This window comes from Taudactylus pleione, unplaced genomic scaffold (genome assembly GCF_031769625.1).
Source record: "Taudactylus pleione unplaced genomic scaffold, aTauple2 ptg000008l, whole genome shotgun sequence".
NCBI classification, from domain to species: domain Eukaryota; kingdom Metazoa; phylum Chordata; class Amphibia; order Anura; family Myobatrachidae; genus Taudactylus; species Taudactylus pleione.
Genome location: NW_028284411.1, coordinates 2,930,480 through 2,950,960, shown reverse-complemented (window position 1 = coordinate 2,950,960; position 20,481 = coordinate 2,930,480). Strand labels below are relative to the sequence as shown.

Sequence of the window (20,481 nt, the reverse complement as noted above, 5' to 3'; positions counted from 1 at the left end):
ATAGATGAGGAGGCATGGCCACACTCAGGGGCGAGTTAATTGACTTGAGTCCACCTATGTTTAAGAAAAGTGTTTAATTTGAATTAAAAATAAATAACACTTGTCTGTGAGGAGTCCCACACTATTGCTTTAATGCGTTTACATACAAAAGCTTCATCAGGAAGACCTAAGAGAATTGAAAGCGCTTTTGAACTTAAAACTTAAGAAAAGAGATCTGAGGTCTGGATAAAAATTTTACATCTCAGAAGATCCAAAATTTTACAGCAGAATCCGGACTGGAATGGGTTAAAAACAAAAAAATAAATAACTACTGTGGTGTCCCATTCAAATCCCAATCAATATCCTTTAGAGAATCTATGGAATGGTTAGAATATTGGTGCTCACCAACAATCTCCATCTAATTTATTATCACCCTAATTCATCTGCCTCCCAGCCTGAACAAGCAGACACGCTGTGTGAAATGCGTCGCGCTAAACAAGTGACATAAACATCGTTTTTCTTGAGTTTATGCTTTATTTATAACACCTGTGGTATTTGTATTTACTATGATGAGTTCTTAGAAAAATATTTAAAGTTTTTATTGGTTCAATTTTTTTTTTTTTACTTGATCTGATATTGTTTAGTTTATGTTATCTGTAAGCATTTATTATCTGTGACTATAACTATTACACTTATTCTATCCCTAGATTGTGTAACACTCTGCGGCTGATTATGCTGTAGTGGCGTCTGCGAGTTTAAGCTAATGCTACTATAAGCCTTTCCCTTGCGAGAATGTGCAAAGATGAGATGCCCACTTGATGCGTCTTTAGACGCTACGATCGGTCGCACCATTGAAACGTGCTCCTGCCCCATCACAACCAGTTACTGTACCAGCCAAATCGGACTGTGATGTCATAGGCTTGCGATGGGAGTGAGTCTTGTGTACACAATGTTGTGTCGAACTCCAGATATACTGTAGTACACTGATATGTGTCACGGTGATATGGACAAAGTACACAGATGTGCATCAATGGGTGCTGCAGGTTTTATATCTAAAGTGGCATCATTCGGTGCTGCAGGCTTTGTATCCAAAGTGGCGTCTTGCGACACGGAGCAGGACACGAGGATAACAGGAAGTCCAAGATCAAATGATGTCAGGAGCCAAATACTATGACTTGGGAAGACATTGTACAGGCACTGAATGATCATCCAGGGAGTGTTTTTATATGCAGTGCCTGTTGCTGATTGGTGATTGAGTCCCAGTTGACAGGAAACACAGGTAGACTCTGGCTACAACAAGATGGCTGCGCCCATGAACTGGAGACTCCGTGGGCAATTTTGGAGGAAGACATCATGCAACTCTAGAGACGCCAGTCAGCGTGGAGGAGAGGTCTGTGCCCTGCGGCTGGAGCGTTGCCGTGACGAAGTCCAGCGGCTGCCCAAGCCCTCGAAGCAGAGTGCAGAGGTAAGTAATGCTGCTGGCTGGTCTCTCCATCGGGACCTGATATCGGTGTTCCCAAAGTCTGCAGGACTGTTCAGGGCATAGGAATGAGCGATATTCAATTAAATCAAATATATTTTTTTTGCTCACAGCAGCTGTATGTGAGATGGCCAGAGCTTATGTCCCACCCATAGAAAATACATTTTGTGGGGATAACTTAATTTATTTATTTTATTTATTTATTAACAGTTTCTTATATAGCGCAGCATATTCCGTTACGCTTTACAATTGGGGACATTAATAGAACAAAACTGGGTAATAACAGACAGATATATAGGTAGGAAGGCCCTGCTCGCAAGCTTACAATCTATAGGGAAATAGGCATTGATACACAAGGATAGGTGCTATATATCGCAGTTTGGTCCGGCCAGAATGCAGAGTTTCTTGGTTGGCTGCATGATCCTGAGTCACACAGGAATGTCGGCCAAATGTCAGGAGGATGTGAGAGAAAGACAATGGGGCATATTCAATTGTGTGCGAGAATAGCAAAAAAAAAACACCTGCGAGGTTTTTCCTGCAGGTGCGGGGTTCTTGCTATTCTATAAGGTGCGTGTTTTTTTAAAAACACGCACCGGGAGGTTTTTTTTATCACGCACCTCCTGAGCAAGCGTGATTTTCCAAAAAACAATGATATTAGGAAAAATCACCGGGACTCGCTCTGACACTCCCGCGGCACCCCCCATTAGGACTAATTAAGCAATTGGAAGTATCCAATTAGCTTAATTAGTCCTTAATTACTCACCTTCCGAAGTGCTGTCTTCTTCTTCTTCTGCATCCAGCGTCAGGAGGCGGCCATACTTGCCGACATTCAGCTCCCTCCTTCCGGGAGGGAGCTGAATGCCTGCTTTCTGTGGGGGGCGTGGCCGGGCTATGATGCTGTTTTGGGGGCGGGGGCGTCATCGCGGCCCCGCCCCCTCTTCACAATGCCGGAAAAAGGTATTGTGAAGCAGGGGGCGGAGCCACGATGACGCAATTCAGCGCGAATCGCGTCATCGGGCCCCCCGCAGCGGGGGTTTTTACTAGTAGTCGGGGGGTAGGCGGCAGCCGGGAGGCTTGCCTGCCTTTCCGGGGGTCGGGAGCGGCACCCGATTTTCGGGAGGCTCCCGACCAAATCGTGAGGGTAGGCAAGCCTGGAGGCGACTCTTCTGCAACAGGGTGAGTATGTCACTGTGTGTGCTGTATGTAAGTGTATGTGAGTGAATGAGTGTGTGTGTGACCCCCCGTGCGGTGTGTGTGGCCCTCCCCGGAATGGGCGCTGGGACAACTACATCTCCCAGCAGCCCTTGCTCCTCCCAGCAGCCCCAGGGTCTCCCAGCAGCCCCCTCTCCAGTAAGAAGAGAGAGGGGAAGCCACTGGGAGCTGCGGAGACCCCCTGCCAGGTAGGTGTTTTTTCTATTTTTTTCATTTTATGCGGCGCAGGGTTTTCAGAGTTGAAAACCCCGTGAGGAGCGCGCATACCCACGGTATTCCGGAATTGGGCACGAGCTGCGCAAGGTTTTTAACTCGCTAAACCTCGCGCCCAATTGTATATGCCCCAATGTGTGAGGTTATGTGTGGACTGTGAGAGGGGATGTAATAAGACATGGAAGTTATGAAGGTTATGTGGTCGGTTCTGGAATCTGATAAGCTTGCCTGAAGAGGTGAGCTTTCAGGAACGCTTGAAGGATTGGAGACTAGAGGAAAGTCTTATTGTGCATGGTAGGGCATTCCATAGAGTTGGCGCAGCCCAAAGAAAGTCCTGTAACCATTAATGGGAGCAAGTAATGCGTGGGGATGAGAGACGCAGATCTTGTGCTGAGCAGAGAGGTCGGGTTGGGAGATAGTTTGAGATGAGTGAAGAGATGTATGTTGGTGTGGTTTGGTTAATAGCCTTATGTGTAAGTGAAAGTATTTTGTATTGAATATGGTAGAAAACCGGCAACCAATGGAGGGACTGACAGAGCGAGGCAGCAGACGATGAACGCTTGGCAAGGCAGATGGATTGTAATGGCGATAGCCTGTTTTTGGGAAGACCGCAATAGTCAATGCGGGAATTAGAGTTTTTGCAGTGTCTTGTGTGAGATATGGTTGAATTTTGGATATGTTTTTTAAATGTATGTAACATGATTTTGAGACCGTTTGAATGTGGGGAACAAAGGACAGTTCAGAGTCAAGAATGTCACAAAGGCAGCGAGCTTGTGGGGCGGGGTGGATTGTCGAGTTATCAACAGTGATAGAGAAATCAGGTTGGTAACTGTTATTGGCCGGTGGAAATATAATTAATAAATGCAACTAACGTTTGTTGTGGCCACTTATCATGACATAAGAAATGAAGAGTCCTAGGTCCTAGGAATTTAACAATAATCACATCCGATGTCAGGAAAACCCTAATGTGATCACTTTACTTCCGGGTTCGGGACCCTGCACATTCGTGGTTATTCTGACTGTGCGAGTGGGGAGTGGGGGAATGGATCCTATGCATCCTGGTAAATGGTGCAGAAAGTACTGTAGTTTATAGGCTATAATGGCGTTAGCTACTGGGGCCAAGTTCCGAAATGCTTCACATATCAGATCTTAGTAAATGTGTCATTTTAGCAGCCCCATAGAACCCTGGAGCTATCTGCTGCGGCCCTCTATAAGTACATTCAGGAGATATTTGTCCTTCAAAACAGCTGTTGTGATATCCCGCAAATATGTTTTGCTTACTATGCTCCTTCCTTTGATAAAGTGGCATTTGAATGAATTTACAGGCTATGCACAAACAGCGATCTGAATCCAGACAGTGGAACACGGGACTTAAGATAGGTGTCGAAATTCCAATGCCTATCTTCATACCGACGCCGGAATACAGACAAGACGCCAGCCCAAACGAGGTAAACCGGGGACATCTTAGTTGTTAGCCGCGGGGGGGGTTAAGTTAAGGGAGCATAGCGGGGTTTGCATTAGGTTTTGGGGGGCGAGAGGTTAGGGTTAGGCACCCCTAGGGGGTGGGGGATAGGCACCACTGGGGTGGACAGGGTTAGGCACTAAGGGGGGAGGCTAAGGTTTAGGCACTAGTGGGGAGGGTCAGGGTGCGGGGTGGGGAGGGTTAGGGTTAGGCTACAAGATGGGAGCGTTATGGGGGAGGTAAGTATACTTACCCAACTCCTGTCGGGATACCAACCATCGTGGAGAATTATAGGGAAATAAGGTCAGTAATGTCAAGGAAACATGCTTATTGCAGTGTGATAATTCACAGGTACAGCACAGCTCCTGTATGAGTACACTGTCAGCACATTGAGAGTCACAGAGTAACGCGCCTGTATGAGTACACTGTCAGCACATTGAGAGTCACAGAGTAACGCGCCTGTCTGTACACAGGGCCTGATTCAGACCCGGTCGCTCTGACAGAGCGCTCGCTCTGAATCAGGGCTGAGTTTTTTTTTTTTAGAACGGCCTCCTGGCTGCTCGCATAGCTGTGGGTGATCACCCACAGCTTATGCGAGCGCCCAAAAAGATGGTCGGGATGGTCAAGACCATCGCGACCATCAGGTTTGCGACGAGACCCTGTGGTAGGGTCTCGCTGCCGCAAGCCCCGGAGTGCTTTTGGCTCTATCAGAGCCCAAAGCACTCCCACTAGTGATGTCAGTGGGGCCGGACCCAGACGGTAGGCGTTCCCATGGGAACGCCTCCGTCTGGGCAGCAACGCCCCCGGCACGCCCACCAAAGGGGGCGAGCTGTCAGTCACCATCGACAGCACGCCCCCTTTGGTGCGAGACTCATAGCGACAGCTTGGCTGTCGCTATGCGGGTCTCGCGCATGCGCACGACGGAGCTCCCTCCGTCATGCGCATGCGCACTAGGGCACCATCGACCCGCTTGCAAGCGCTCATCGCTCGCGAGCGGGTCTGAATCAGGCCCAGTGTACATACAGGCGCATTACTCTGTAACTCCCAATGTGCTGACAGAGGGCCTGATTCAGAGCCAGATGCTATTTGCGCTCGCTCGTTCAGAAAAAGGGGCTGGCTATTTAAATTGAGCGCTCGCTCTTTGCGGTCTGTTGACGCCTCTATTTCTGAGCGAGCGAGCGTCCGAAACATGCGCTCGCTATTTAGTAAAGACGCCTCTTGGCCGCTCGCATCATACGTCATCTCCGCTATTTATTAGATTAATCGAGTACATCGAAAGGCGTATGAACTGCTCGCTATTCTTGTGGTAGCATTTTCCTACTGCAATCATGCGAGCAGTTCAGGCTAAATGACAACCAAGTGACGTGGTCGATGACGCTGCTTTGTTAATTATGCACACCCATTAAACGCCCGTTTTGACCGTTTGGCACGCCTGCGTTCGGATCACCACTCCCCATTTTCAAGCACCTTCCCCTGTTACCACCCACAAACGCCTCATTCTGTCACTCAAATTAGCAGGCACTCGCTATTTTGCGAGCGCCCGATTTCCGACCGCACTGACTGGTTGGCGCATGCGCATTACGACCCATACGCATGCGCAGATGTGCGAACATCGCTCGGAGCGAACGAGCGGCCGCTTACGAGCGGCTCTGAATCAGGCCCAGTGTACATACAGGCGTATTACTCTGTAACTCCCAATGTGCTGACAGTGTACATACAGGCGCGTTACTCTGTGACTCCTAATGTGCTGACAGTGGGCCTGATTCAGAGCCGCTCATAAGCGGCCGCTCGTTCGTTCCGAGCGATGTTTGCACAACTGCGCATGCGTACGGATCGTAATACGCATGCGCGAACCAGTCAGTGCGGCCGAAAATCGTTTGTTTGCTAAATAGCGAATGCCTGCTATTTTGAGTGACAGGAGGAGGCGTATCTGGGTGGTAACAGGGAAAGGTGCTTGAAAACAGGGAGTGGAATTCAGAACGCAGGCGTGCTTAAAGGTCAAAACGGGCGTTTTATGGCTGTGCATAATTAATACAGCAGCGTCACTGACCACGTCACTTGGTTTTTTTATAGGCGGAACTGCTCGCATGATTGTGGTAGGAAAAACCAACCACAAGAATAGCGAGCAGTTCATACGCTGGTCGATATACTCGATTAATCTAATAAATAGCGGACATGACGTAGGATGCGAGCGGCCAGGGGGCGTCGTTTTCCAAAAAACGACCGCATGTTTTGTACGCTCGTTCAGACCTAGAGGCGTGAACAGACCGCAAAGAGCGAACGGTTCATTTGAATAGCCACCCCTTTTTTCTGAACGAGTGAGCGCAAATAGCGTCCGGCTCTGAATCAGGCCCTGTGTACATACAGGGCCGTTACTCTGTGACTCCTAATGTGCTGATAGCGTACAGACAGGCGCGTTACTCTGTGACTCTCAATGTGCTGACAGTGTACTCATACAGGAGCTGTGCTGTACCTGTGAATTATCACACTGCCATAAGCATGTTTCCTTGACATTACTGACCTTATTTCCCTATAATTCTCCACTTCCTGTACCGTGAACCAATATTTCAAAATAGTCACACAGAGACTGTATCTATGTCGTGTGTGATGGTGAAACCTATTGTGTAACGAGCCCTTAGATAGCGCTGTTCACTTGTTTTCTCTGAATACTCATATATGTGGTTTCCAACTCACTGAAGGCCTGATTCAGACCCGGTCACAAGCGCTGAGCGCTCGCAACCGGGTCTATGGTGGCCCAGAGCACATGCGCACAACGTAGCCGGCTCCGTCGTGCACATGCGCGAGACCCGGATAGCGACGGGCAATCCGTCGCTCCGGGTCTCGTACCAAAGGGGGCGTGCTGTCGATGTTGATGGACAGCACGAGTGATGTCAGTGGAGAGATTCCGGCTCTGTTAGAGCCGAAAGCACTCCAGGGCTTGCGGCAATGAGACCCTACCACATCTTCCTGGCCGCTCGCTATAGCTGTGGGTGGTCCCCCACAGCTATGCGAGCGGCCAGGAGGCCGCTCTAAAAAAACAAAAGGCCGGCCCTGATTCAGAGCGAGCGCTCTGTCAGAGACTCCGGCTCTGAATCAGGGCCACAGTCCCGATTGCAATGGCTAATTAGCCATTGTTAGTATGATTGCGTGCGCAGTCGCAGTTGCATATGGTAGTGAATCAGGCCCCTAGTGTTCTGTGGTCACATATCTACCTACTATACCCAGCGACTGTAGTGTAATATGTCATTTATACTGTACCCAGCGACTGTGGTGTAATATGTCATTTATACTGTACCCAGCGACTGTGGTGTAATATGTCATTTATACTGTACCCAGCGACTGTAGTGTAATATCTCATTTATACTGTACCCAGCGACTGTAGTGTAATATGTTATTTATACTGTACCCAGCGACTGTGGTGTAATATGTAATTTATACTGTACCCAGCGACTGTGGTGTAATATGTCATTTATACTGTACCCAGCGACTGTGGTGTAATATGTCATTTATACTGTACCCAGCGACTTTAGTGTAATATGTCATTTATACTGTACCCAGCGACTGTAGTGTATTATGTCATTTATACTGTACCCAGTGACTGTAGTGTAATATGTTATTTATACTGTACCCAGCGACTGTGGTGTAATATGTCATTTATACTGTACCCAGCGACTGTGGTGTCATATGTCATTTATACTGTACCCAGCGACTGTAGTGTAATATGTCATTTATACTGTACCCAGCGACTGTAGTGTAATATGTCATTTATACTGTACCCAGCGACTGTGGTGTAATATGTCATTTATACTGTACCCAGCGACTGTGGTGTAATATGTCATTTATACTGTACCCAGCGACTGTAGTGTAATATGTCATTTATACTGTACCCAGCGACTGTAGTGTATTATGTCATTTATACTGTACCCAGCGACTGTAGTGTAATATGTTATTTATACTGTACCCAGCGACTGTGGTGTAATATGTCATTTATACTGTACCCAGCGACTGTAGTGTAATATGTCATTTATACTGTACCCAGCGACTGTAGTGTATTATGGGCCTGATTCAGAGCCGTTCGCTATTTGTGGTCGCTCGTTTAAAAACAAGGGGTGGCTATTCAAATGATCCGTACGCACATTGCAGTCTGTTCACACCTCTAAGTCTGAACGAGCGAGCAAAACATACGCTCGTTTATTTGTTAAAAACGCCCCCTGGCCGCTCGCATCCTACGTCATGTCCGCTATTTATTAGATTAATCGAGTACATCGACCAGCGTATGAACTGCTCGCTATTCTTGTGGTTGGTGTTTGCTACCACAAATTTGCGAGCAGTTCTGGCTATAAAATAACCCAGTGACGTGGTCAATGACGCTGCTGTTTTAAATATGCACACCCATAAAACGCCCGTTTTGACCTTTAAGCACGCCTGCGTTCGGATCTCCACTCCCCATTTTCAAGCACCTTCCCCTGTTACCACCCACATACGCCTCATTCTGTCACTCAAAATAGCAGGCCCTCGCTATATTGCGTACCAACGATTTTCGGCCGCACTGACTGGTTCGCGCATGCGTACTAAAAACCGTACGCATGCGCAGATGTGCAAACATCGCTCGGAACGAGCGTACTGCCGCTAACGAGCGGCTCTGAATGAGGGCCTATGTCATTTATACTGTACCCAGCGACTGTAGTGTAATATGTTATTTATACTGTACCCAGCGACTGTGGTGTAATATGTCATTTATACTGTACCCAGCGACTGTGGTGTAATATGTCATTTATACTGTACCCAGCATGTCATTTATACTGTACCCAGTGACTGTAGTGTAATATGTTATTTAGACTGTACCCAGCGACTGTGGTGTAATATGTCATTTATACTGTACCCAGCGACTGTGGTGTAATATGTCATTTATACTGTACCCAGCGACTGTAGTGTTATATGTCATTTATACTGTACCCAGCGACTGTAGTGTAATATGTCATTTATACTGTACCCAGCGACTGTGGTGTAATATGTCATTTATACTGTACCCAGCGACTGTAGTGTAATATGTCATTTATACTGTACCCAGCGACTGTAGTGTATTATGTCATTTATACTGTACCCAGCGACTGTAGTGTAATATGTTATTTATACTGTACCCAGCGACTGTGGTGTAATATGTCATTTATACTGTACCCAGCGACTGTGGTGTAATATGTCATTTATACTGTACCCAGCGACTGTAGTGTAATATGTTATTTATACTGTACCCAGCGACTGTAGTGTAATATGTAATTTATACTGTACCCAGCGACTGTGGTGTAATATGTCATTTATACTGTACCCAGCGACTGTAGTGTAATATGTCATTTATACTGTACCCAGCGACTGTAGTGTATTATGTCATTTATACTGTACCCAGCGACTGTAGTGTAATATGTTATTTATACTGTACCCAGCGACTGTGGTGTAATATGTAATTTATACTGTACCCAGCGACTGTGGTGTAATATGTAATTTATACTGTACCCAGCGACTGTAGTGTATTATGTCATTTATACTGTACCCAGCGACTGTAGTGTATTATGTCATTTATACTGTAACCAGCGACTGTAGTGTAATATCTCATTTATACTGTACCCAGCGACTGTAGTGTAATATGTCATTTATACTGTACCCAGCGACTGTGGTGTAATATGTTATTTATACTGTACCCAGCGACTGTGGTGTAATATGTCATTTATACTGTACCCAGCGACTGTAGTGTATTATGTCATTTATACTGTACCCAGCGACTGTAGTGTAATATGTTATTTATACTGTACCCAGCGACTGTGTTGTAATATGTCATTTATACTGTACCCAGCGACTGTGGTGTAATATGTCATTTATACTGTACACAGCGACTGTAGTGTATTTTGTCATTTATACTGTACCCAGCGACTGTAGTGTAATATGTCATTTATACTGTACCCAGCGACTGTGGTGTAATATGTCTTTTATACTGTACCCAGCGACTGTGGTGTAATATGTCATTTATACTGTACCCAGCGACTGTGGTGTAATATGTCATTTATACTGTACCCAGCGACTGTAGTGTATTATGTCATTTATACTGTACCCAGCGACTGTAGTGTAATATGTCATTTATACTGTACCCAGCGACTGTGGTGTAATATGTCATTTATACTGTACCCAGCGACTGTGGTGTAATATGTCATTTATACTGTACCCAGCGACTGTGGTGTAATATGTCATTTATACTGTACCCAGCGACTGTAGTGTAATATGTCATTTATACTGTACCCAGCGACTGTGGTGTAATATGTCATTTATACTGTACCCAGCGACTGTGGTGTAATATGTCATTTATACTGTACCCAGCGACTGTAGTGTATTATGTCATTTATACTGTACCCAGCGACTGAAGTGTATTATGTCATTTATACTGTACCCAGCGACTGTAGTGTATTATGTCATTTATACTGTACCCAGCGACTGTAGTGTAATATGTCATTTATACTGTACCCAGCGACTGTAGTGTAATATGTCATTTATACTGTACCCAGCGACTGTAGTGTATTATGTCATTTATACTATACCCAGCGACTGTAGTGTAATATGTCATTTATACTGTACCCAGCGACTGTAGTGTAATATGTCATTTATACTGTACCCAGCGACTGTGGTGTAATATGTCATTTATACTGTACCCAGCGACTGTGGTGTAATATGTCATTTATACTGTACCCAGCGACTGTAGTGTATTATGTCATTTATACTGTACCCAGCGACTGAAGTGTATTATGTCATTTATACTGTACCCAGCGACTGTAGTGTATTATGTCATTTATACTGTACCCAGCGACTGTAGTGTAATATGTCATTTATACTGTACCCAGCGACTGTAGTGTAATATGTCATTTATACTGTACCCAGCGACTGTAGTGTATTATGTCATTTATACTATACCCAGCGACTGTAGTGTAATATGTCATTTATACTGTACCCAGCGACTGTAGTGTAATATGTCATTTATACTGTACCCAGCGACTGCAGTGTATTATGTAATTTATACTGTACCCAGCGACTGTAGTGTAATATCTCATTTATACTGTACCCAGCGACTGTGGTGTAATATGTTACTTATACTGTACCCAGCGACTGTGGTATATGTCATTTATACTGTACCCAGCGACTGTAGTGTAATATGTCATTTATACTGTACCCAGAGACTGTAGTGTAATATCTCATTTATACTGTACCCAGCGACTGTGGTGTAATATGTCATTTATACTGTACCCAGCGACTGTGGTGTAATATGTCTTTTATACTGTACCCAGCGACTGTGGTGTAATATGTCATTTATACTGTACCCAGCGACTGTAGTGTAATATGTCATTTATACTGTACCCAGCGACTGTAGTGTATTATGTCATTTATACTGTACCCAGTGACTGTAGTGTAATATGTCATTTATACTGTACCCAGCGACTGTGGTGTAATATGTGATTTATACTGTACCCAGCGACTGTAGTGTAATATGTCATTTATACTGTACCCAGCGACTGTGGTGTAATATGTCATTTATACTGTACCCAGCGACTGTGGTGTAATATGTCATTTATACTGTACCCAGCGACTGTAGTGTATTATGTCATTTATACTGTACCCAGCGACTGAAGTGTATTATGTCATTTATACTGTACCCAGCGACTGTAGTGTATTATGTCATTTATACTGTACCCAGCGACTGTAGTGTAATATGTCATTTATACTGTACCCAGCGACTGTAGTGTAATATGTCATTTATACTGTACCCAGCGACTGTAGTGTATTATGTCATTTATACTATACCCAGCGACTGTAGTGTAATATGTCATTTATACTGTACCCAGCGACTGCAGTGTATTATGTAATTTATACTGTACCCAGCGACTGTAGTGTAATATCTCATTTATACTGTACCCAGCGACTGTGGTGTAATATGTTACTTATACTGTACCCAGCGACTGTGGTATATGTCATTTATACTGTACCCAGCGACTGTAGTGTAATATGTCATTTATACTGTACCCAGAGACTGTAGTGTAATATCTCATTTATACTGTACCCAGCGACTGTGGTGTAATATGTCATTTATACTGTACCCAGCGACTGTGGTGTAATATGTCATTTATACTGTACCCAGCGACTGTAGTGTAATATGTCATTTATACTGTACCCAGCGACTGTGGTGTAATATGTTATTTATACTGTACCCAGCGACTGTCGTGTAATATGTCATTTATACTGTACCCAGCGACTGTGGTGTAATATGTCATTTATACTGTACCCAGCGACTGTGGTGTAATATGTCATTTATACTGTACCCAGCGACTGTAGTGTATTATGTCATTTATACTGTACCCAGCGACTGTAGTGTATTATGTCATTTATACTGTACCCAGCGACTGTAGTGTAATATGTCATTTATACTGTACCCAGCGACTGTAGTGTATTATGTAATTTATACTGTACCCAGCGACTGTAGTGTAATATCTCATTTATACTGTACCCAGCGACTGTGGTGTAATATGTTACTTATACTGTACCCAGCGACTGTGGTATATGTCATTTATACTGTACCCAGCGACTGTAGTGTAATATGTCATTTATACTGTACCCAGAGACTGTAGTGTAATATCTCATTTATACTGTACCCAGCGACTGTGGTGTAATATGTCATTTATACTGTACCCAGCGACTGTGGTGTAATATGTCATTTATACTGTACCCAGCGACTGTAGTGTAATATGTCATTTATACTGTACCCAGCGACTGTAGTGTATTATGTCATTTATACTGTACCCAGCGACTGTAGTGTAATATGTCATTTATACCGTACCCAGCGACTGTGGTGTAATATGTCATTTATACTGTACCCAGCGACTGTAGTGTAATATGTAATTTATACTGTACCCAGCGACTGTAGTGTAATATGTCATTTATACTGTACCCAGCGACTGTGGTGTAATATGTCATTTATACTGTACCCAGCGACTGTGGTGTAATATGTCATTTATACTGTACCCAGCGACTGTAGTGTATTATGTCATTTATACTGTACCCAGCGACTGTAGTGTATTATGTCATTTATACTGTACCCAGCGACTGAAGTGTATTATGTCATTTATACTGTACCCAGCGACTGTAGTGTATTATGTCATTTATACTGTACCCAGCGACTGTAGTGTAATATGTCATTTATACTGTACCCAGCGACTGTAGTGTATTATGTCATTTATACTATACCCAGCGACTGTAGTGTAATATGTCATTTATACTGTACCCAGCGACTGTAGTGTATTATGTCATTTATACTATACCCAGCGACTGTAGTGTAATATGTCATTTATACTGTACCCAGCGACTGCGGTGTATTATGTAATTTATACTGTACCCAGCGACTGTAGTGTAATATCTCATTTATACTGTACCCAGCGACTGTGGTGTAATATGTTACTTATACTGTACCCAGCGACTGTGGTATATGTCATTTATACTGTACCCAGCGACTGTAGTGTAATATGTCATTTATACTGTACCCAGCGACTGTAGCGTATTATGTCATTTATACTATACCCAGCGACTGTAGTGTAATATGTCATTTATACTGTACCCAGCGACTGCAGTGTATTATGTAATTTATACTGTACCCAGCGACTGTAGTGTAATATCTCATTTATACTGTACCCAGCGACTGTGGTGTAATATGTTACTTATACTGTACCCAGCGACTGTGGTATATGTCATTTATACTGTACCCAGTGACTGTAGTGTAATATGTCATTTATACTGTACCCAGCGACTGTAGCGTATTATGTCATTTATACTATACCCAGCGACTGTAGTGTAATATGTCATTTATACTGTACCCAGCGACTGCAGTGTATTATGTAATTTATACTGTACCCAGCGACTGTAGTGTAATATCTCATTTATACTGTACCCAGCGACTGTGGTGTAATATGTCATTTATACTGTACCCAGCGACTGTAGTGTAATATGTCATTTATACTGTACCCAGCGACTGTAGTGTAATATGTCATTTATACTGTACCCAGCGACTGTGGTGTAATATGTCATTTATACTGTACCCAGCGACTGTGGTGTAATATGTCATTTATACTGTACCCAGCGACTGTAGTGTATTATGTCATTTATACTGTACCCAGCGACTGTAGTGTATTATGTCATTTATACTGTACCCAGCGACTGTAGTGTAATATGTCATTTATACTGTACCCAGCGACTGTAGTGTATTATGTCATTTATACTATAGCCAGCGACTGTAGTGTAATATGTCATTTATACTGTACCCAGCGACTGCGGCGTATTATGTAATTTATACTGTACCCAGCGACTGTAGTGTAATATCTCATTTATACTGTACCCAGCGACTGTGGTGTAATATGTTACTTATACTGTACCCAGCGACTGTGGTATATGTCATTTATACTGTACCCAGCGACTGTAGTGTAATATGTCATTTATACTGTACCCAGAGACTGTAGTGTAATATCTCATTTATACTGTACCCAGCGACTGTAGTGTAATATGTCATTTATACTGTACCCAGAGACTGTAGTGTAATATGTCATTTATACTGTACCCAGCGACTGTAGTGTAATATGTCATTTATACTGTACCCAGCGACTGTAGTGTAATATGTTATTTATACTGTACCCAGCGACTGTGGTGTAATATGTCATTTATACTGTACCCAGCGACTGTGGTGTAATATGTCATTTATACTGTACCCAGCGACTGTGGTGTAATATGTCATTTATACTGTACCCAGCGACTGTGGTGTAATATGTCATTTATACTGTACCCAGCGACTGTAGTGTAATATGTCATTTATACTGTACCCAGCGACTGTGGTGTAATATGTCATTTATACTGTACCCAGCGACTGTGGTGTAATATGTCATTTATACTGTACCCAGCGACTGTAGTGTAATATGTCATTTATACTGTACCCAGCGACTGTAGTGTATTATGTCATTTATACTGTACCCAGCGACTGTAGTGTAATATGTTATTTATACTGTACCCAGCGACTGTGGTGTAATAATATGTCATTTATACTCAGGGCAGTTTCTAGGGTCTGAGGCTCCCAGTGTGAGCAGTCAAAATGCTCGAAGCAGTAATATTGTGGAGTGGGCGTGGCGTCATCATGAGGGGGTGTGGTATCACAGTAAGGGAGCGTGATCTAGAAAGACCACAGAATGACACCCACCGTGACTACTGAGTACAAGGGTGTCTAACCTGTCAGAGGCAAAGTGCTGAAAAATATATGTAGCTAAATAAAAGATAGACAGGATGCGCGTGCCGGAGGCGCGCGCTCAAAAAATGGGGTGTGGCCTAGCTGTCACAAGTACACGCCGCATTTCTGTGTGCATGCCTGTGGTGTGACATTTGCAGAAGTATGACCTTGCATCACACCCGGTTTTAGTCGCGTTGGGAGCGAGCCCAGCCAGATCCACATAAAATACACTGCAACAAACCACTTCCACATAAAATATATTGGAAAAGCCAGAGGCACATAAACTACGTTTTAAAACCACATCCACCTCAAATACATTATTAAATCCAGAACCACATAAAACACATTGAAAAAACATGATTCACATAATACACACTTCATTCCAGCCCCCTCCCTTACCATTCCAGCCCCCTCCCTTACCATTCTCTACCCTCCCTTACCATTCTCTCCCCTCCCTTACCATTCCAGCCCCCTCCCTTACCACTCCAGCCCCCTCCCTTACCATTCTCTCCCCTCCCTTACCATTCCAGCCCCCTCCCTTACCATTCTCTCCCCTCCCTTACCATTCCAGCCCCCTCCCTTACCATTCCAGCCCCCTCCCTTGCCATTCCATCCCGACAGGTCTTAGGCTTCCCCCCCACTGGCTCTCAGGCAAAAGTGCCCATTATGCAGTGCCCCCTGTAGTTGTCCCCATATGCAGTGTCCCCTGTATTTATGCCCCTTATGCAGTGCCCACAGTGGTAGTGTAACTTATGCAGTGCCCCCTGTAGTCATGTCCCCTGTAGTCATGCCCCCATCAGTAATGCCCCCAATAGTAATGGTTCCTGTTGTAGTGCCCCAGTAGTAGTGTCCCCAGTTGTATTGCCCCCAATAGTAATGCCCCCTGTACTAGTGTCCCCTTTATAAATTCCCCAGTATTAATGCCCCTGTATTAGTGCCCCCAGTAGAAGTGCCCCTGGCCCCTGAGTAATGCACCCAGTAGTGGTGCCTCCTAAGCAATAACCCCAGTAGAAGTGCCCCCAGAGTAATGTCCCTAGTAGCTGTGCCCAGGTGCCCCCAGTAGTGGTGGCTCCCCCCAAGTATTGTCCAGGCTGCCTGCACACACACACAAAAAAAAAAAAAAACAGTAACACTTACCTTCAGCCCCGCTCTGGCCCCAGCTCTGGCGTCCGATCCGCTCGGCTGCTCCTCTCTCTGCACTATGGGAAAGACGTCATGACGTCCTCCCATAGTGCACATTGTGGGAGCCGGAAGCCGGAGCCTCCGTCTCCGTCTCCGGCTGCTCTGCTCTGCCGGGCGCCCGCTGGTAACTGAATCTCAGCGGGCGCCCGGCAGTTAACATGCTGTTTCTACAGCAGGGGTAGGAGGCAGCGCGCCCCGTGCGATTGCACGGGTCGCCTGCCCCTAGAAACGGCCCTGTTTATACTGTACCCAGCGACTGTGGTGTAATACATCATTTATACTGTACCCAGTGACTGTAGTGTAATATGTCATTTATACCAGTGGTAGAACTAGAGAGTGGTGGGCCCAGGTACAAGAATATGCTTTGGGCCCCCCTATGCAGTGGCCCCAGTAGTGGTCTCCCTATGCATCGCCCCCAGTACTGCCCCTTATACAGTGTCCCCAGAAGTGGTCCCCCCTATGCATTGCCCCCAGTAGTAGTCCCCCCTATGCATTGCCCCCAGTAGTAGTCCCCCTATGCATTGACCCCAGTAGTGGTCCCCCCTATGCATTGCCTCCAGTAGTAGTCCCCCCTATGCATTGCCCCCAGTAGTATTCCCCCTATGCAGTGCCCCCCGTTGTAGTCCCCCCTATGCCGTGCCCCCAGTACTAATCCCCCCAATGCAGTGCCCCCAGTCGCAGTCCTCCCTATGCATTGTCCCCAGTAGCAGTCCCCCCTATGCATTGTCCCCAGTAGCAGTCCCCCCTATGCATTGTCCCCAGTAATAGTCCCCCTTATACATTGTCCCCAGTAGTAGTCCCCCCTATGCATTGTCCCCAGTAGCAGTCCCCCCTATGCATTGTCCCCAGTAGCGGCCCCCCCCTATACAGTGCCCCTAGTAGCGGCCACCCCCTATACAGTGCCCCCAGTAACCCCCCCTATGCTGTACCAGTTCCCGTGCCCACTTACACACACACACAAAAAAACACAACTTACCTGAATCCGTGCTCCTCCCGGCCCGCTCTTCTGCACAATGGGAGAGATGTCATTACGTCTCTCCCATCACCCGCTGCCGGGGGAGCCGGAAGGTGGAGCTCATGAGTGAGCTCCAGCTGGCTCCCTCCGTGGACGCAGCAGCCAATGAGAGTCTGTCTGACTGTCATTGGCTGCGATAACAAACACACAGCCGCCGCTCTCACTGCGGTCTGCACTTCACTTGTGGGGACACTAGCTGCGGGTGCAGCGGCGGCTATGGACCCTGCGCAAGCCACCGGGTGCACCGCCGCTAGTTCCGCCACTGATTTATATTGTACCCAGCGACGGTATTGTAATATGTAATTTATACTGTACCCAGCGACGGTATTGTAATTAGGGGTGTGCACCGGCCACTTTTCGTGTTTTGTGTTTTGGTTTTGGATCTGGATCTTTCTTCGTGTTTTGGATCTGGATTGGTTTTGCCAAAACCACCCTTCCGTGTTTTGGGTTCTGGGTTTTGTGTTTTGGATCTGTATTTTTTTGAAAAAAAGCATAAAAACAGCTAAAATCACAGAATTTGTAGGTTTTTCTGCTCCTATGCTATTATTAACCTCAATAACCTTAATTTCCACTCATTTCCAGTCTATTCTGAACACCTCACACCTCACAATAGTGTTTTTATGTCCAAAAGGTTGCACCGAGGTAGCTGGATGACTATGCTAAGCGACACGAGTGGGCGGCACAAACACGTGACCCATCTAGGAGTGACACTGCAGTGGCAGGCAGGATGGCAGTTAGAAAAACTAGGCCCCAAACTGTACATAATGCAAAGAAAAAAAGAGGTGCAAGATGGAATTGTCCTTGGGCCCTCCCACCCACCCTTATGTTGTATAAACAGGACATGCACACTTTAACAAATCAATCATTTCAGCGCCAGGGTCTGCCACACAACTGTGGCTGAAATGATTGGTTCGTTTGGGCCCCCACAAAACAAGCTGGCAATTAATGTGTCCCTGCACAAACTGGCTCTACGGAGGCAAGATGTCATCCTCATCCTCCTCATCCACCGATTCCTCACCCTCTTCAGTGTGTACATCCTCATCCTCACAAAGTATTAACTCGTCCCCACTTGAATCCACCACCACAGGTCCCTCTGTACCTTCTGGAGGCTGGTCTCCCTGGAAGAGCTGATAATTCATTTTGATGAACATCATCTTCTCCACATTCTGTGGAAGCAACCTCCTACGCCTTTCGCTGACAAGGTTCCCGGCTGCACTAAACACTCTTTCGGAGTACACACTGGAGGGGGGGCAACTCAGGTAAAATAGAGCCAGTTTGTACAGGGGCCTCCAAATTGCCTCTTTTTCCTGCCAGTACAGGTATGGACTGTCTGACATGCCTACTTGGATGCTGTCACCGATGTAATCCTCCACCATTCTGTCAATGGTGACAGTATCATATGCAGTGACAGTAGACATGTCAGAAATTGTTGCCAGGTCCTTCAGTCCGGACCAGATGTCCAAACTTGGTCCTGCCTGCCCTGCATCACCGCCAGCGGGTTGCTTAGGATACCTAAGTTTTTTCCTGGCAGCCCCAGTTGCGGGAGAAAATGAAGAAGGAGCCGTTGACGTGTCACGTTCCGCTTCAGCTGACAGTGTGTTCACCAGCAGGTCTTTGCACCTCTGCAGGCTTGTGTCGGCCGGAAAGAGAGACACCACATAGGCTTTAAACCTAGGATCGAGCACGGTGGCCAAAATGTAGTGGTCTGATTTCAACAGATTGACCACCCTGGAATCCTGGCAAAGCGAATGAAGGGCTTCATCCACAAGTCCCACATGCCGAGCGGAATCGCTCCGTCTTAGCTCCTCCTTCACTTTCTCCAGCTGCTTCTGCAAAAGCCTGATGAGGGGAATGACCTGACTCAAGCTGGCAGTGTCTGAACTGACTTCACGTGTGGCAAGTTCGAAGGGCTGAAGAACCTTGCACAACACGGAAATCATTCTCCACTGCGCTTGAGTCAGGTGCATACCCCCTCCTTTGCCTATGTCATAGGTGGATGTATAGGCTTGTATGGCCTTTTGCTGCTCCTCCATCCTCTGAAGCATATAGAGGGTTGAGTTCCACCGCGTCACAACCTCTTGCTTCAGGTGATGGCGGGGCAGGTTCAAGAGTGTTTGCTGGCGCTCCAGTCTTCGGCACGCAGTCGCTGAATGGCGAAAGTGGCCAGAAATTTTTCGGGCCACCCAAAGCGTCTCCTGCACGCCCCTGTCGCTTTTCAGAAAATTCTGCACCACCAAGTTTATTGTGTGAGCAAAACATGGGACGTGCTGGAATTTGCCCAGATGTAATGCCCGCACAATATTGGTGGCGTTGTCAGATATCACAAATCCCCAGGAGAGTCTAAGTGGGGTAAGCCACTGGGCGATGATTTCCCTCAGTTTCTCTAAGAGGTTGTCGGCGGTGTGCCTCTTACTGAAACCGGTGATACACAGCGTAGCCTGCCTTGTAACGAGCTGGCGTTTCTGAGATGCTGCTACTGGTGACGCTGCTGCTGTTGCTGCGTAAGGTGATACATCTACCCAGTGGGCTGTCACAGTCATATAGTCCTTAGTCTGCCCTGTTCCACTTGTCCACATGTCCGTGGTTAAGTGGACATTGTGTACAACGGCATTTTTCAGGACACTGAGGACACTTTTTCTGACGTT

At 46.0% G+C, this 20,481-nt stretch overlaps 1 long non-coding RNA gene across 1 annotated transcript in view; it reads left to right on the top strand.

Annotated features, from left to right (window-relative positions):
- Positions 1-1,360: 1,360 nt before the first annotated feature.
- Positions 1,361-20,481, top strand: part of LOC148542808 (uncharacterized) — a 68,771-nt gene continuing 49,650 nt past the window's right edge. The window contains exons 1-2 of the long non-coding RNA XR_015876007.1: positions 1,361-1,444; positions 4,210-4,332. This is a non-coding gene — a long non-coding RNA (uncharacterized LOC148542808). The remainder of the gene's footprint in view (positions 1,445-4,209; positions 4,333-20,481) is intronic.